Source organism: Lissotriton helveticus, chromosome 6 (assembly GCF_964261635.1).
Source record: "Lissotriton helveticus chromosome 6, aLisHel1.1, whole genome shotgun sequence".
Lineage (NCBI taxonomy): Eukaryota > Metazoa > Chordata > Amphibia > Caudata > Salamandridae > Lissotriton > Lissotriton helveticus.
The window spans coordinates 1658706030-1658724222 of NC_136067.1; positions in this window are offsets into that span (position 1 = coordinate 1658706030).

An 18193-nucleotide genomic window follows, 5' to 3' on the forward strand; every position below is an offset into this window, starting at 1 on the left:
ACCTGCGCCTGATATAGTTCGCAAAGATGATGTGCCCATGAGCAGTGTTTGTGAATGAGAATAATCATCCATTAATAATCCTGCAAGGACAAAGACACTCTTCCCCTGCCTTGTTGAATGTTTCTTGTGTTGTCTAAAATTATGTGAATAATTATTTATTTGACTTCATTAATCCACGCACTGTGTAGCAAGTGCACTTACATTTACTTGTATATGGTCTCAGACGTTTTACAAAAATTATCAGGTTGTAGCTGCTTTCCAGAACATCACTACACTCCAAAGAGTCTTTTGTCATGAAACAATTGTGATTGAGCAGGTATGTTGTATATAACCAACTTCATCTCAAGAAGGCAAAAGAGACTATTGATTCTTTGGCAAATGGTAAGTTTTACAAGAAGATATGAAAGCTCCTGTGAATAGGCAGAACATTTGTGGATCTCTTACAAGTCCTACTTTAGTAGGTGAAATTCTGAGGTTGTTCCTGAAACAACATAGAATTAAGTATAATCAACCCAAACCTGGGCTGCAAATATACAATAACAAATTGGAAGACTCCATGGCATGTATATTGATAGTTTTATTCATTATAGGTACTGCCATGCAATCATCGCATTAAGTTGGCTATTCTAAACAAAACTAGTCAGATCTTTTTCTGAGGCACACAACATGGGCTATAGTTTTAAATGGACTGCCAGTGAGTGCTTGCATCAATATGTAGACATTAACACATGGGCAGCAACCTTGCATTGTAAAGAGCAACACTTTTTTTTTATTTTATTTAAAGACACGCCTATCTGGTTATAGCGATGGTGACAGTATGTTCCCAAGTAACCAAGCCATTTAGCAACATGGTAGATACTGCATACATCCTTTTACCCCCAGACCATGGATTAGATGTCTTCCCTTCCCCAAACGGCCAGAACAAAAAATGTATCTGTATTCTGTCAATTTATTTGGAGTCTGTCAATTCTCCCTCTACACACATTCGCACACAAACACAGACACCAAGATGTGGTTTCAAACCGAGATAATTTTTTTAGAAGCTGAAGTGAGGAAGCTTTTTTGCCATATGACCATATTTGGCAGACACACAACTCAACCCCGGATGCACTTAGTTCCAATTGTCATAGTGAGATAAAAATTAATACCACAGAGTGTCACATTCCTTGGTCCTCAGGACTTACCAACCACAACTGAGGAGGCAGCGGAATTGTTGGGGGAGAACATAAAACTGCACAAAGTTAGAGCAGCTATTAAATCTATGGCCAGAAATAAAACACCTGGTACAGATGGCCTACATACTAGATGTATGTAGACATTTTAGGACCACGCATGGTTGTACTATACAACCAAGCAAAACAAGGAGAGAAACTACCGAGCACCATGAGGGAGGCATTGATTATCCAGCTGTTAAAACCAGGCAAGCCAGCAACCGACAAAACTGCACATAGACCGCTCTCCATGCTTAATCTGGACTATAAGATCCTGAGTAAAATTCTTGCTATGCGACTTCGGCCACATATTTCAGACATAATACACTTAGATTAGTCGGGGTTCATAACAACTTGTAATATGGCACTCAATATTCTGGAAGCAGACTCCTATGACAAGAAGGAGGTGGTCATTTTCACAGTCGACATTGAAAAGGCCTTTGATAGCCGTACATCTTCAGGGTAATGCAGAGATTTGGGCTTGGACCAGGTTTTGTAGAGTGGACGAGCCTGCTATACTCGGACTCCAGGGCTAGAGTTAGAGCCGGGGGCCTGATATCAGATAACTATAGGTGGGGAGGGGAACATGACAAGCTTGCTCACTCTCTCTGCTTTTACTTGCTTTAGCAATGGGGCCCCTGGCTGCCAGAACAGGTACTCACTATTGGGATTTGGAGGTGCTGGGCCGAACTCAACATACAGCGTTATAAGCTGATTACTTGTTCCTATTCTTTCGGAACACGAGGGAAGACCTTAATGGAGCAAGGGAACTACTAGCATCACTGGCGTAGGTATCAGGTCTTCTGCTTAATTGGAGGAAGTCGTGCCTATTCCCCACTAAAGCAGGGTGGGAGAGGCCTCAAATGGAAGTTGACATATTATGGGAAAACAGGTGTCTCCCCTATTTGGGAGTTAATATCTATCATGACTCGGCGAAGCTTCTGAAAGGTAACATAGGAAAAGCGATCAGAGGAGTGAAGTTGAGTCTCACCTTCTGGGCATACTTGTCCTTGTCAGTGATGGGAAGAATATCACTTCTGAAAATGGGGACCCTACTGAGGTGGCTATATCTATTTGGGGTGTTACCTGTCTGGATCCCAGTGTTTTGTCACCTGCAAATGCTGGTGATTTCATTCATGTGGGAGACGGGCAGGTGCAGGGTGGCATGGGCTACACTAACAAGGCCAAAGATAGCAGGAGGTTTAGTACTCCCGGGTTTTGAATATTACTACTGAGCAGCTCAGTTGCAGTGGCTCACGAAGTGGGTTGTCGGAAGAGTTAGGGTAACTGACCAGCCACATGACACAATCCCAAGTCTAAGTCTATTTTCTTGCACAGTGCTGCGCCTGCCCACACAGGGGAGGGCTAGAACCAATGAAGTAAAAGTAATACATACATTTTGGGCTAGGAGTCTACAGAGATCTAGAACCAAAAAGCTCTATGCCCTAGAGATCCCATTGACACTCTGCACAGCACTTCCACATGGGGAGACTGGCAAGGACTAGAGACATGGATAGCAGCAGGGGTGACCACCGTTAGCATGCTATATGAGGACTGTTGGACAGGCCCCATGAAGGGCTCGCTCCCCCCCCGCATGACAGGGCCCTGGTACCGGCCTTCCAGGTACTACCCGCAGAAGCAACCCCCAACCCGTCCCCCATGGGACGTCTGCTCCTGGGAATCCCTGTGTCCCTGGCCTGGGCCACCGTCAGCACCCTTGCCCGGGCCAGCCGCCATCTTAGACACTGCGCCACGAGGCCGCGTGGCCTCAGCTCGACCCCAACCCCGGGCCTGGCCAGGCCCCAACATCTCGGCACCACCATCCACCCAGGAGGTGAACGGACCACTTGGCAGGTCAATGGGAGTAAGAAGTGTCGATGGCTCTCTCCCGCCAGGTGCCGATCACCCCCAGCCTCCCCGGGCGCTGGCTCCACCCCCCTGCTGGGTGTCTGGACTCCCTCATCCCGGACCTCCCGACCTCCAAGAGCGAGGGTCCGGACATCAAAGAGCACCAGACCTATAACTGAGGCAGCCCCAGAACAGGAAGGGAGTTGTATCCTGGAGTCGAGAGACACCGCGACGAACTCATCCTTGACGGACTGCTGGCGCTGCCGCAGCCCTGCCTTGTGAACTATTGTCCTGCCTGCTGGCGCTGCCGCGGCCTTCTGCAACCTTCATCTTCGTGGGACCTGCTGGCGCTGCCGCGGCCCGTTGTAACTTCCATCTTCGTGGGACCTGCTGGCGCTGCCGCGGCCCGTTGTAACTTCCATCTTCGTGGGACCTGCTGGCGCTGCCACGGCCCGTTGTAACTTCCATCTTCGTGGGACCTGCTGGCGCTGCCGCGGCCCGTTGTAACATTCATCCTCGTTGGGACCTGCTGGCGCTGCCGCGGCCCGTTGCCACCTATGACCTCTTCGGGACCTGCTGGCGCTGCCGCGGCCCGACCCGTCCGAACACCGAGCTCGAGGATTGTGAGCTATCACCGTTCCACCGCCGTACCTACGGGTACCAAGACTGTCCCGCTACCCCCTTTTTCCTACTAGAGACTAGAGCTGAGAGGACCACCGTGTCCTGATCTCCTTGTATCATACTGCCTCATTTCAAGAACTGCCTATAAAAGGTATTAATCTGATCTTCGTGTGGTGTCCATCTGTGGGGGGGAAGTTACCTGTCTGTGCGATCGCTGGAGACGGTCCTCACTGGAGGCCTCTCCCCTTGTGCTCGGCCGACCCTCCAGGTCCCCGTCTAACATTGGTGGCCAGCGGCGCGATCCAAACCAACGCGTACCGTACAGACAGTAACTCACCCTACGACTAAAACCACAATGACGACCAAAGAGAACGGATCGGCAGAGAAGTTCCAGATGGAAAAGCTGGAAGAATACAACCACCGAGAGCTCAAACAATTTTGCATGGACTTAGGCATTGCTACCACCGGGCTAAGCACGAAAGAAGACTTCAAAAACGCCCTAGAGGCCTGGACAGAGACGAATACCGCCACCCCCCGGGACCCCGAAGCCCTGGAAGTCAACACCACCCTGACGGAAGGACGGAGAACAGGCCCCTCCCGAGAAGAGATCCAGGAGCGGGAAAAAAATAGACTACACGAGTTAGACTTGGCACGGCTCAAATTAGACGGAGAATTGAAGCTGGCGGAACAAAAAATAAACTTAGAACACTTACGGCTCAGAGAAGAGCGAGAGGAAAAACAGAGACAGAGGGATCTCGAAGAAAAAAGACTGGCGTACGAACACGAGTGCAAACTAGCAGAGATAGAAATACGCAAACTGAACAAAAACCTAGGGGTGCCCGAGTCAACGCGCTCCCCGGGTACTACCGAGCAGAAGGTCCACATCCCCAAGGATGTGGTCCGAGAATACCACCGAAACGACGACATACAGCAGTGGTTCAAGGCCTATGAGATCGCCATGACTGCCCACCGGGTCGCTTGAAGTGACTGGGGAGCCGGGTTATGGGGGAGATTCGTCAATGAGGGCCGTGATGCCCTGCTGCAGCTTCCGGACCATCAAATGACGTCCTATGACCACATGAAGGCCGCCCTCCTCAGTCGATATGGGCTTACGCCCGAAATGTACCGCCAGAGGTTCCGCAACTGCACCCGGATCCCAGGCACAACTTGGTTGGAATACGTGAACTATTTCAGCCGGGCCTTCGAGGGATGGATCAAGGGTAACAACGTAACCACTTACGAACAACTCTTCAATCTCATTGTGTGGGAGCACCTCTCCAACAACTGTTTCGTCGAGCTCAGGCAGCACCTCCTCGACAGTAAATTGACTGAACCACGGCAGCTCGCCACCGAGGCGGATCGGTGGGAGAGCACCCGAGTGGCCCGGAGTGGGCCGAACGAGCAGAACAGAACCAACCAAGGTCATCACCGTCCCCGGGAAGGAGGAGGAGGACAGGGCCGGGGCAGAGACGCTGTCCCAGTCGCTCCCGCTAACACCACCCCGCCCCCAGCAGGCCGGGGAAACACCCCGATGCGCCCGGGGTTCCGAGCCAACGTGACGTGTCATCGATGCCAGCGAGTCGGCCACTATGCCAGTGACCCGACCTGCCCGAAGAACCAGGTTCCCGGGCCCCGCCAGGTGGCGGCGGCCGCCCTAGGTGAAGAACAGGTCTCCGAAGACTCTGAAGCATACGAGTCGGAGCAGTTCGAGTGGGAACCCGCCGCCATGACCCTGGCCTGCCTAGGAGGAAGAGACATGGTCCCGCGGACTCCCCTGCCCGCCAACACTCGGAAGTACAGCCAATGGGTGAGCATAAATGGGCGCAAGGCCGAGGCACTGCGTGACACCGGGGCCAGTGTGACGGCCGTCCGTTGTCAACTGGTGACCCCAGAACAAATCCTGCCAAACGTGCTTTGCCCCGTCCGATCGGCAGACAACTCGGAGAGCCTGTGTCGGATGGCCTGCGTCCCCTTCGAATGGGGAGGAGTGTCCGGCATGCTGAAAGTAACTGTCCGCGACGATGCCCCCGTGGACTGCCTCCTGGGGAACGATCTCGAGAGCTCCCCGTGGGCAGCTGTTGAAAGAAGAGAGCATCTGGGGATGTTGGGTCTCCCGGACTGGGCGTGCGTGACCACCCGGTCCATGGCCACCCGCACCATCCCGAGACCAGAAGAACCGGAATGGTCAGCACCTCCGCCCTCGATCGCTCCAGAAGAAGACTTCATCCATACCGACCACCCGGAACCCACCACAGAGGGGTCCGCACAGCCCCCCGAACTTCCCGACCTGGCTCAGTGGCGTCAAGAAGGGGGGCCCACCCAAGAACAATTCCGGCAGGAGCAAAAGACCTGTCCCTCCCTCGAGGGACTGCGACAGCAAGCGCTCGCCCAGGGCCAAGGCGACACCACCGGGGCCCACTGGGTTTATTGGGACAATGACCTCTTGTACAGCGAGCAGAGAATCGCAGAGCTGGGGGCCGGTCGAGTGCTGGTGGTGCCCCTCCACTTCAGAGACTTCCTGTTGAACTTGGCCCATGATGTCCCCCTGGCTGGGCACCTGGGGCAAGACAAGACCTACCACCGCCTGGTGACTCACTTTTTTTGGCCCAAAATGAGAAATGACGTCTCCAACCACTGCCGGTCCTGCCCGACCTGCCAGGCCAGCGGGAAGAGCGGCCGCAAACTCAAGGCACCCCTACAACCATTCCCCGTGGTGACCACCCCGTTCGAGAGGGTGGGAATAGACATTGTGGGGCCCCTGGACCCCCGAACAGCACAAGGGCATCGCTTCATCCTGGTCCTGGTGGACCACGCCACCCGCTATCCTGAGGCGGTCCCCCTTCGTACTATAACAGCCCCAGTAGTGGGTCGAGCCTTAATGGGGATCTTCTCTCGAGTGGGCTTCCCCCGGGAAGTCGTCAGCGACAGGGGTACGAACTTTATTTCAAAGTATATGAAATCCCTCTGGCAGCAGTGCGGGGTCACTTACCGATTCACAACGCCCTATCACCCCCAGGGAAACGGACTGGTCGAGCGGTTCAACCGCACTCTCAAGGGGATGATCTTGGGGCTAGAAGAACCCCTACGCCGCCAGTGGGACGTGATACTACCGTGCCTCCTCTTCGCCTACCGAGAAGTCCCCCAGAAGTCCCTCGGCTTCAGCCCCTTCGAACTCTTGTACGACACCCCGTTCGCGGGCCTCTCAGCCTAGTGAAGGAGGAATGGGAAATGGCCCCCCTAAAAACCCCTCCAGACGTCTACAAGTACCTCCTGACCCTCCGCAATCAGACCCGGAAATTCAGGGAGATCGCCAAAGCCAATCTTGAGGCCAGCCAAGAGGACATGAAGAAGTGGTACGATCAACATGCCTCCTCCATCGAGTTCGAACCGGGTCAGCAGGTATGGGTGATGTCCCCCATCGAACCGTGTGCCTTGCAGGACAAATGGACGGGGCCCTTCAAGGTGATCGAGCGCAAGAGTCCCGTCACCTATCTCATCGACCTGGAGTCCCCCCGGAACCCCCTCCGGGTTCTCCACGCCAACAGACTCAAACCCCACTTCGTGCGCTCAGAGCTCAGCCTGCTGATGGCTACCGACAGTGGCGCAGAAGGAGACTCCGAGCCCCTCCCTGACCTACTGAGGACCAGTGAAAGAGATGGTTCGGTGGACGGGGTCCGACTCTCCGAGGCCCTGACCCCAGAGCAGCGTCAAGATTGTCGGGCCCTCCTGCTGCTGTTCGCAAACCTGTTCTCCCTCGCACCCGGAGTCACCTCCTGGTGCCTGCACGACGTGGACACTGGGGACAGTCCTCCTGTCCGACACCGGGCGTACCGAGTACCGGATCGGGTACGTACATGCATCCAAGAAGAAGTCTCCAAGATGCTCGCCCTCGGGGTCATCGAACCTTCGGACAGTCCCTGGGCCAGCCCGGTCGTCCTGGTCCCCAAGGCCGCGGCCCCGGGCACCACACCGGAGCTCCGATTCTGCATCGATTATCGGGGTCTGAACGCGGTCACCCGAACCGACGCTCACCCTATCCCCCGAGCAGATGAACTAGTCGACCGCATGGGGGCAGCCCGCTACCTAAGCATCTTCGACCTGACAGCGGGCTACTGGCAGATCGGCCTCACCCCCAGGGCCCAAGAACGTTCCGCTTTCTCCACCCCGGATGGGCACTACCATTTCAGAGTGATGCCATTCGGCATGAAGAACGCTCCAGCCACTTTTCAAAGACTGGTGAACCAGGTATTGGCGGGCCTCGAAGAATTCAGCGCCGCCTACCTGGACGACATCGCGGTATACAGCCGCCACTGGACAGACCACCTCCACCACCTCCGAGAGGTCCTGCAGGCCCTCCAACAGGCCGACCTCACCATAAAGGCCAGCAAGTGCCAAATCGGCCAGGGGTCCGTGACCTACCTCGGACACCAAGTGGGGAGCGGTCTGGTGGCCCCCCTCCAACTCAAGGTAGCTGCCATTCAGTCCTGGCAACCCCCCGAAACACAAACCGAGGTCCGAGCCTTCCTGGGGCTCACCGGATACTACCGGCGGTTCGTGAAGGACTATGGCAGCATTGTGGGGCCCCTCACGGAACTCACGTCTAAGAACCACCCAAAAAGAGTCAACTGGACTCCCGACTGTCAAGCGGCCTTCGAGAAGCTGAAGGCCGCCATGTGCACCGCTCCTGTGCTCCAGGCCCCCGACTACAGCCGCGAGTTCATCGTTCAGACCGATGCCTCCGACCATGGTATTGGGGCCGTCCTCTCCCAACTGAACCCCGAAGGAGTCGACCAACCAGTGGCCTTCATCAGCAGACACCTACTGCCCCGAGAACAGCGCTGGAGCACCATTGAGCGAGAGGCCTTCGCAGTAGTATGGGCCCTCAAGAAGCTCCGGCCTTACCTCTTCGGAACCCACTTCCGGGTACAAACAGATCATCGGCCCCTGCAATGGCTCATGCAAATGCGGGGGGAGAACCCCAAACTATTGCGATGGTCCATCTCCCTGCAGGGGATGGACTTCACTGTAGAGCATCGCCCTGGTCAAGACCACGCCAACGCGGACGGCCTGTCCCGCTTTTTCCGCCTCGACGAGGAAAGTCCCCAAGAGGATGGGTGACTCTCCCCGCCTTCAGCTGGGGGGGACGCATGTTGGACAGGCCCCATGAAGGGCTCGCTCCCCCCCCCGCATGACAGGGCCCTGGTACCGGCCTTCCAGGTACTACCCGCAGAAGCAACCCCCAACCCGTCCCCCATGGGACGTCTGCTCCTGGGAATCCCTGTGTCCCTGGCCTGGGCCACCGTCAGCACCCTTGCCCGGGCCAGCCGCCATCTTAGACACTGCGCCACGAGGCCGCGTGGCCTCAGCTCGACCCCAACCCCGGGCCTGGCCAGGCCCCGACATCCCGGCACCACCATCCACCCAGGAGGTGAACGGACCACTTAGCAGGTCAATGGGAGTAAGAAGTGTCGATGGCTCTCTCCCGCCAGGTGCCGATCACCCCCAGCCTCCCCGGGCGCTGGCTCCACCCCCCTGCTGGGTGTCTGGACTCCCTCATCCCGGACCTCCCGACCTCCAAGAGCGAGGGTCCGGACATCAAAGAGCACCAGACCTATAACTGAGGCAGCCCCAGAACAGGAAGGGAGTTGTATCCTGGAGTCGAGAGACACCGCGACAAACTCATCCTTGACGGACTGCTGGCGCTGCCGCAGCCCTGCCTTGTGAACTATTGTCCTGCCTGCTGGCGCTGCCGCGGCCTTCTGCAACCTTCATCTTCGTGGGACCTGCTGGCGCTGCCGCGGCCCGTTGTAACTTCCATCTTCGTGGGACCTGCTGGCGCTGCCGCGGCCCGTTGTAACTTCCATCTTCGTGGGACCTGCTGGCGCTGCCGAGGCCCGTTGTAACTTCCATCTTCGTGGGACCTGCTGGCGCTGCCGCGGCCCGTTGTAACATTCATCCTCGTTGGGACCTGCTAGCGCTGCCGCGGCCCGTTGCCACCTACGACCTCTTCAGGACCTGCTGGCGCTGCCGCGGCCCGACCCGTCCGAACACCGAGCTCGAGGATTGTGAGCTATCACCGTTCCACCGCCGTACCTACGGGTACCAAGACTGTCCCGCTACCCCCTTTTTCCTACTAGAGACTAGAGCTGAGAGGACCACCGTGTCCTGATCTCCTTTTATCATACTGCCTCATTTCAAGAACTGCCTATAAAAGGTATTAATCTGATCTTCGTGTGGTGTCCATCTGTGGGGGGGAAGTTACCTGTCTGTGCGATCGCTGGAGACGGTCCTCACTGGAGGCCTCTCCCCTTGTGCTCGGCCGACCCTCCAGGTCCCCGTCTAACAAGGACGAATCCCTACTACCAGTTAATGATTTTAGAGAGTGATATGACGTATCCCAAGGGCATTTCTTACATTACAATGCCCTTACAAAAGCAATACGTAAACACTGAGTGGAAGGCCTCTCTGAACCACCAAAATCGGGAGGGTGTCAATATGTGGTGTCTACCTCCGGGACATTCAAAGCCTTTACCTGCTTGTGTCGACGCCTCAGGAATGAGACATTGCCCGCACTCAATCAGCTATGGGACAGATGGGAGGAGGGATTGAGAATAGATATAGAGGAGAAAACGTGGGACATATTAGTTGAGGGGACAACCAAAGTCACTAGAAATGCCAGCTTCCAAATAATACATTTTTACATGCTACATAAAGCATACCTAATACCAGCACGTATAAATATATACTTTGGTACAAAAGCAGCTATATGCCCCCACTGTGGAGAGACCAGTGCTGAAATCTTGCACATGTTCAGGGACTGCCCTAAGACAGAGAGCTTCTGGAGGGAAGTGACAACGGTAATAGTGGAGATAACGCAACATCAGGATACTGCCTCTTACATTGGTTTCCCAACACCTCCAAAACCAAAGTAAAAAGTAGATTCTAAGACCTGGCACTCCTGATAGCCAAGAGGGTGGTTGCTAGTAACTGGAAGGCTCAGGGGGGACCCAGGGAGGACAGGTGGAAGAAGGTACTCATAAGATGGGATGAATACGAGGAGGCAGTGCGACTGAGGTAAGCCAGAAGAGGCAGGGGATCCCTGGAGACAGCCAGAGCATGGGAAGCACTGGTAACACTACTGAAACATCCAGATAATGATGCAGATGAGGGAAAGCAGGGAGGGGCTTCAGAGATGGCGACCAAACATGACCACTTGCATGCTATACTAGTACATGAGACAGGGAGAATTCTTCAGCAAATCTAAAGGGTTTGTCTGGCTAAGCCAAGATTTAGTGGGCTACATCACACCAAGGCATGCCTAGAGGGAGGGAAGGGAAGGGACTTAGTTGTTTGTTTCTATGAGGGATAGGAGAAGTTAAATAGCACAATATGAAACACAACTCTGGTGAATGTAAATGAAAAATGGGCAGATCATTTAAGTTGGTTGTATCAGAAGATGTAACAGCAAAGCACTGCACAGTTCCCGCCACATTGTACGACAATATGATTATCGAAAGACATAGGTAGCTTTGACGTGCTGTAACTATATTTGTATTGCAAGGCATTATCATATTGTCTAAAATGTAAGAAGTCTTGAAGAAATGCTCAAAAAAATTGTTTAAAAAAAACAAATGTCACATTCCATCATGCAAGTCACCACACACAACCTTGACAGAATGAAAAACCCACCACAAAGATACTTCTGCACTCAACCTTGCAGCATGCTAGCACGAGGTGGTATTAACGGGAGTGGTTGGTGCTCAAAGGTAAACAAAGACTCACCTCTCCCAAAGGGGCCATCGCTATAACACAGATACCCTGATGTCTGCCACTGTGCAGAACTCAAATATAACCCCTTCTCCCTACCTTGCTTATATTACTGCTGTGAGCATGGTCATTCAAACACTAATGCAAGTTTATATAACTATCATATGTCAATAATTAAAAGGCAAAGATACTGAAACATGGTTACTCCAGTCTCTTTCTGATATCACTTCTAGATGTATACTGCTCTTCACATCTTTAATACCACATGTGTTTAACAATTTAATATACACATAGGACCACTCTTAAAACAAACAATTACACTGAAAGCACTAAGGACCAGATGTAGGTAGCCTAATACCGGTCGGTAACGGCCGAAATTACCGAATTTCGGCCGTTACCGACCGGTATTAGGCTTTTGAGATGTAGGTGGCCAATTTACAGATTCGGTAATTCACCGAATCGGTATTTTAAAGAATAGGTAAATCACCAATTCCTTAAAATACCGAATCGGCAAATTACTGAATCTGTAGGGAGCACTCAAATGAGTGAATTGCATAGTTAAGGATTCGGTATTTACCACCAAATAAAAGTTGGTTGTAAATATCGAAAACCTTTGGAAAACCATTTTTGTGCATTTCCAACAGTGCCATGTGGTAGACATACATGCCCTTAGGCATGTATGTGTGCCACATGTGCACACATGCACGATTCAGGGGTGCAACAGGGTGTCAATGTGACACCCTGCCACCCTTGAATGTGTTCCCCCATTACCGAATCGGTATTTACCGATTCAGTAAATCCCATTCATTCCTATGGGTCTGGAGGCCCATAGGAATGAATGTGAATTACCGAATCGGTAAATACCGATTCGGTAAATACCGAATCGTACTGATTCGATAATACTTACCGAATTTTTTCCTACATAGCATTTACCGATTCTAAAATACCGAATCGGTAAAATTCTGTATTTTTGAATCGGTAAATTAGGATTACCTACATCTGGCCCTAAGAGGCTAATTACGATGTTGGGTGGACTTAAGTCCACCCGACACCATCTCGGTCACAACCGCCCAATTAGGATGCGACTGAACACAGTTCGGTCTCATCCCTACATTTTCCTATGATAGCATGCATTACGGCAGAAAACCGGCCGTCATATATGCCACCATAGGGAAATGGGAGGTGCTATTCATCCCTGCATCTCAAGGTTCCTGCCACAGGGCACAGGGATCAACAGCTTTCCCCTTGGCCCCCCACCTTAGGCCCCTCACCCAAGGGGGCCCCTAATCACGCTATCCAACCTTGTTTCCATGCAGGACAGGACGGCATGGAAACCATGCTGGAAACCATGCATCATAATCCCAAGGGCAGAAAGGCCCGCCCTTTGGGATTGCGAGACGGTTCTGACTGAAGCCAGTCGGAATGACTGACTGGCTTAGGTTCCGACTACCAGCATTGTAATGCTGCGGTCGGAAAGTAAACCGATGGGCGATTACGATGTGGCTGGAAGGCTCTGACCGTCGGTTGGAGCCTTTACGGGCTGCTGCGTAATCGGCCCTTTAATATTAAAAAATATGTATAAAGCCACAAAGATTGGAATGAAAATATGTAATGGTAAATCTACATGCATAGTAAAAGCAGAAGCTTACATGTTGTCACTCCATTACATGAAGTAATCGTAAGAGAGCTGCCAACACCAACTGCTACTAGCAATAAAGTTATATTAACAAGATAACTGTTCTATCTACTTGAGCAGTTGTCATGCTATCTTTCAAGTATATTTCCAGGTGGTTACTTTGCCATTTGTATGTAAGAACTTTTAAGAGCAGCCATGATGAAAGCATGTTCCACAGTATCACAAAAAGGCCAAACAGTTATTTTTTCTTTGCGGTCCCGGAGAGGGGAGATGTTCCTCTGGGACCCCTACACTGCCAACTTAAATATTTTTTTGACATTTTCAGGTGACTGGGACCAGGCTAATGGCATTTTCGTTCTTGTTGCGGTTAGCCAATCATTTGTTATTGCAGCTATTTTTTAACCAGTGGTGCAAATCATGGTCCAGATATGAACAGATTTTGGCCGAGTTCTCAGGTGTCATTGGTGTACATTTGGAAGATACTAGGCATCATAGTGAAAGGGACAATGTAGATATTTTAAAAAGGTAGGAAAGTCATGAGCTCCAAGGTACGCCGTAAGTCACCAATTGTAAGGATGACTCTGATAACGATAAGCTGAGTCTTGTTCTGTGTCTATGGTTAGAGTTAGTATATCAGAATATCCTTCTCAAAACAGAACTTCTGACATAAATTTTATTTCCTACATATCATTTTCAGAACTCTTGAGCCATTTTGTGTTGATTTTTCCTTATTTATTTCAATGGGGTTTGACAGGTGGAAAATGTGTGCACAAAACTATTGGGCATACCAGGAGCGTTCCCACACCTGCTAAAACGTATTTTTGTGTAGGTGGTAATTCCTCAAAAATTGTTATGAATTATCTATCAATCAATAATGTAGCAGGTCAGTGGTCCTGCTCTCCGGACTAACACAAGATGTAGAAACAACATCCTTTGGCCAGGCGTGGCCAGAGGAGAGCCAATAAATGAGAGTGGACTGTTTGCGGTCCGTCTGTGATACCGCATCCCTCTGTGTGTGTGTGTCAGTTATTCTAGTTGTCAGCAACGCACATACATGCATGCAGATAAGGCAACAAGCCGTACCTGGGGCTGCACAGCGACACTTGCGATGAGGGTGAACTAGTCTCCATGAAGTGTGGTGTCCACCAGCCTCGAGACTGTGACCCCGTGTCCTGCAGGCTATGTCGTCATCGCAGAAGCCAAGAGTGCCACGCCTACTCCTGATGTCTCTCCTAGCTCGGCTGAGCGAGATTGTAGTGAGTAACAAGGTGAGATTTAAGCCCTGCCCACTGCAGAAACAACACACATGCTCCTGGGCTAAATCACAGAGTGTGGGGATAAACACAAGCAGAAGAGAAAAAAACACAGGAAATGAGGTTATAACCACCCAAAAACAAGGACAAGAAAAAAAGAAGGTAAAAAGAAGGACAGTTTAAATCAACATATACTAAAGAAGAAAAAAAACCACAGTGCAATTAAGCCCCAAAAGGCTATCCACACCTGATCACACCTGCGAGGACCTAAGATCCAGCCCGCATGAAAGACGACACCCAAGCTCCACCTCAGCAACAAACCCTAGTACAACATGCCCTCACAGGGCTGCTGCCGCCGTTCACCAAGCGAGCCAATCCGGCAACCACCTTCCCACAATGGAAGATATGGATCGAGCTTCTAGAAAACTATTTCATCGCCACGAGGGAGACCGATGGGGCCATCACGAGGTCACTACTCCTCCATCATGCAGGGGAAGAAATATACAAGTTGTTCAAGCACCTACCAAACACTGGCCCCACCACGGACTACGATGTGGCCGTGAGGACACTCAACACCCATTTCGACCTCCAGCTTAACCCGGACTTCGAAAAGTTTAAACTACACCAAGCTCAACAGCATCAGGGAGAGTCCATCGATGTCTTCTATGCCCGGTTATGTGAGTTGGCCAGCACCTGCACAGCAGACGACCAACTCAAGAAAATCCAAGCACAACTCATCCAAGGGTGCAGACACAAAATACTGTGAGGCCTCATTCTACGCCAACCTAACATCAGCTTGGAGGACATTCTGATCCTCGTGTGAATACAAGATCTGTCTGCGGCCCACGCCAATGAAATGGACCAAGTCTTCACACGAGCACCAGAGAAGCCGCCAAATATCAAAGTGGAACGTGCTGACGCAGTCAGAACAAAGGGCAGGAGTGAAGCCGCCAAAGGGCGGAGATTCCCGACTTCCAGACTGAAATATGGATACTGTGGCAGGAAAGAACACCCCATCAGCAAATGCCCAGCACAGGGCCACACCTGCTGAAACTGCTAGATTCACAACCACTTTGCATCAGTCTGCAGGAAAAAGACCAGAATAAAAGGAGCCAAATACAACAGGTGGCTAATGAAAATGGTGCGCCAAGTATCCCTTACGAACATAGCGCACCCAGACTATTCCAGAACACCAGGGAAACAGAATCTCAGTCTCAAGGATTCATCCCCAGAAGAGGATGAAGAAGAGATATTCCTCATCTCGTTCCCTGGAGAACTGAAATGTCATAGATGACCACAACCTACATGTGTCATCCGAGTAGCTGGGTCGGAGGTGAAAGCCATTATCGATACTGGAACCTCAATCAATGTATTGGGAGTTCAACAATACAATCACCTGCGACCAAAACCCCAGCTGGTGCCGCCTCACACCAAGATATTTGCATACGGGAGCCACTCCCCATTACCCCTTCGAGGGCGGATGTCAGTACCCGTACGGTCTGATGACCAAGATGTCATAATGAAGTTTCACGTCATCGACCAGGAAGCAGACACACTAATCAGCAGACACACGGCAGAAGACCTTGGCCTGGTGTCCTTCGCCAAAAATGTATGCTCGAACCAAGTCGACAAACTGATCAATCATTTCCCCGAGCTATTCAAAGGACTGGGCTGTCTCAATTATCCACCCGTGAGACTCCACATCGACCCCTCAGTTGCACCAGTAGCACTCAGACACTGCTGCATCCCATTCCATCTCCTACAACTAGTAGAGAGAGAACTTAAAAGGCTGGAACAACAAGGCGTAATAGAAAAGGTATCAGGGCCAACTCCCTGTGTAACAACCGGGAAAAATGTGTCTATGTATCGACATGTGACTCCCCAACAGCGCCATGAAGAGGGAGCGAAATTTCACGCCCACCACGGACGATATCATAGCGGACGTCAACGGTTCCCGTTGGCCCTCAATGGTAGAGCTTAATGCCAGATATCACCAACTGGTGCTAGTGGAAGAAAATCGGTACATCACCACCTTCAGCACCCACCTGGGGTTAAACCAATAGAAGCGTCTGAATTTTGGAATCTCATAGGCTGCCGAGGTTTTTCAAAGCGCAATATGTGAGACCCGGTGCCCTGAACATTAGTGATGAAATGTTGATCAATTCCTCCCCAGCTGTTAAGCCCTATAACCAACCAAATGTCCCTCTCAAATGCCTCAAAGAACATGGAGTAACGTTACACGAAGAAAAATGCTCTTTCCTCCAGCTTTCCATTGAATTCTTTGGATATGTCTTCAACCAAGATAAATACGAGTGGAGTCCCACAAGTCGCAGACAATCAAAGGAGCACCAGCACACCATCGGAAGTGAGGCACTTCCTAGGGTTGATCACGTATTGTGGGAGGTCAAAGTCAAAATCAAAAACAGCTTTATTCGATTCTGTTAAAAAGCAATCATAAAAGCTCAGTAATTCTATAAAGTGCATTAAAAAACATCATAAAAGGAAGACTCAAGGTAATATTTACATATTATATACAGTTAATTCATAGTTTTCCTGAATTTGATTACAGACTTTAAAAATGATGAGATAAGGTGAGTAGTTAGTTAATCTTCTAGCATTTGTAGTTTCGTCAAAGCGATCCTACAATGTCTTAAACCCCAATGCTTTAAGAGTGGAGACAAGAATCTCTTTCTTGGCAGGGTACAATATTTACAAAAAAGTGTGCAGTGTAGAGTAGACTGCTTTGACACATTGTCACAGGGGCATAAATCCATGTCTCTAGATCAGCAATTTTGCACCGGGAATGTTATTAGTCTAAAGAAAGTCCCTCCCCTGAATCTAGTCAGTAACATGCACGCATTACAGCTTTGCACCTTGATCAAGTATTGCTCTAGTCCCTGCCCTTGGTGGTTCAGATGATAATCCATCACTGATATCTTGTTTTTCTCAACTGACCAGCGCTTGCTCCCAAGAAATTGCATGCATTTATGCTTTAGTTTTTTCTGGGGACTGAGTTAAGGCACTACGGGGTATCAAAGTAATCTGAGTGCCCGATGTCAGTCAGGAATCCCTTCACATAGCTCAGCCAAGGGATCCTGTTGACCCCCTCTAGATCTAGGCAATCGAGTATCACGTCCCTATTCAGACCTGTCTCTTCTGTTGACCATACTTTGTGCCACAACAAAATAGGGTCAACCTTAATTAGGTCAGAAACAGTCTATGCCAAGTTCCTGATGACAAACAAGCGTTGAGGTATTACAAGGGACAGCTAATAGGTAACGAAGAAATTTATTTTCTCCACGCTTGATTAATTTAGGATCGGTTATGCCCCAGAGACCTGCGCCATAGGTCGCAGTGGACACACATTGCACTCTAAATATGTCCGGGAGCACTGGAATTGGGCGTCTGCCTAGTTTGTTAGAAAAAGATCGCACTGCCCCCACTGATCTGGTGAATATCATGTTCCTTGTCTCTATTGCCGAGGTCCACGTCCCCCTTTTATCAAAACTAATTCCCAAATATGAGAACGTCTCCGCCATTGCTATTTTCATGCCTGAGAGAAAAATCTTACATTTTGGGGGCTTCCTAATGGCGCAGGACATGGTGAAGGTTTTACTTATATTTATTTTGAGACCTCTCTCACACATGTACCTTGAAAATTTATTCACTGCTCTTTGTAGTCCCATTTGGGTTCTAGACATAATAACTGCATCGTCTGCATATAGGAGTATTGGTACTGGGGATTTCTTAATGCTAGGATAGTCAAACTGCTCATCCGTGAGGTGGGATGCTACACTGTTTATATAAAGATTGAAAAGAAAGGGTGCCAGCATGCGTCCCTGCCTAACACCCTTTTG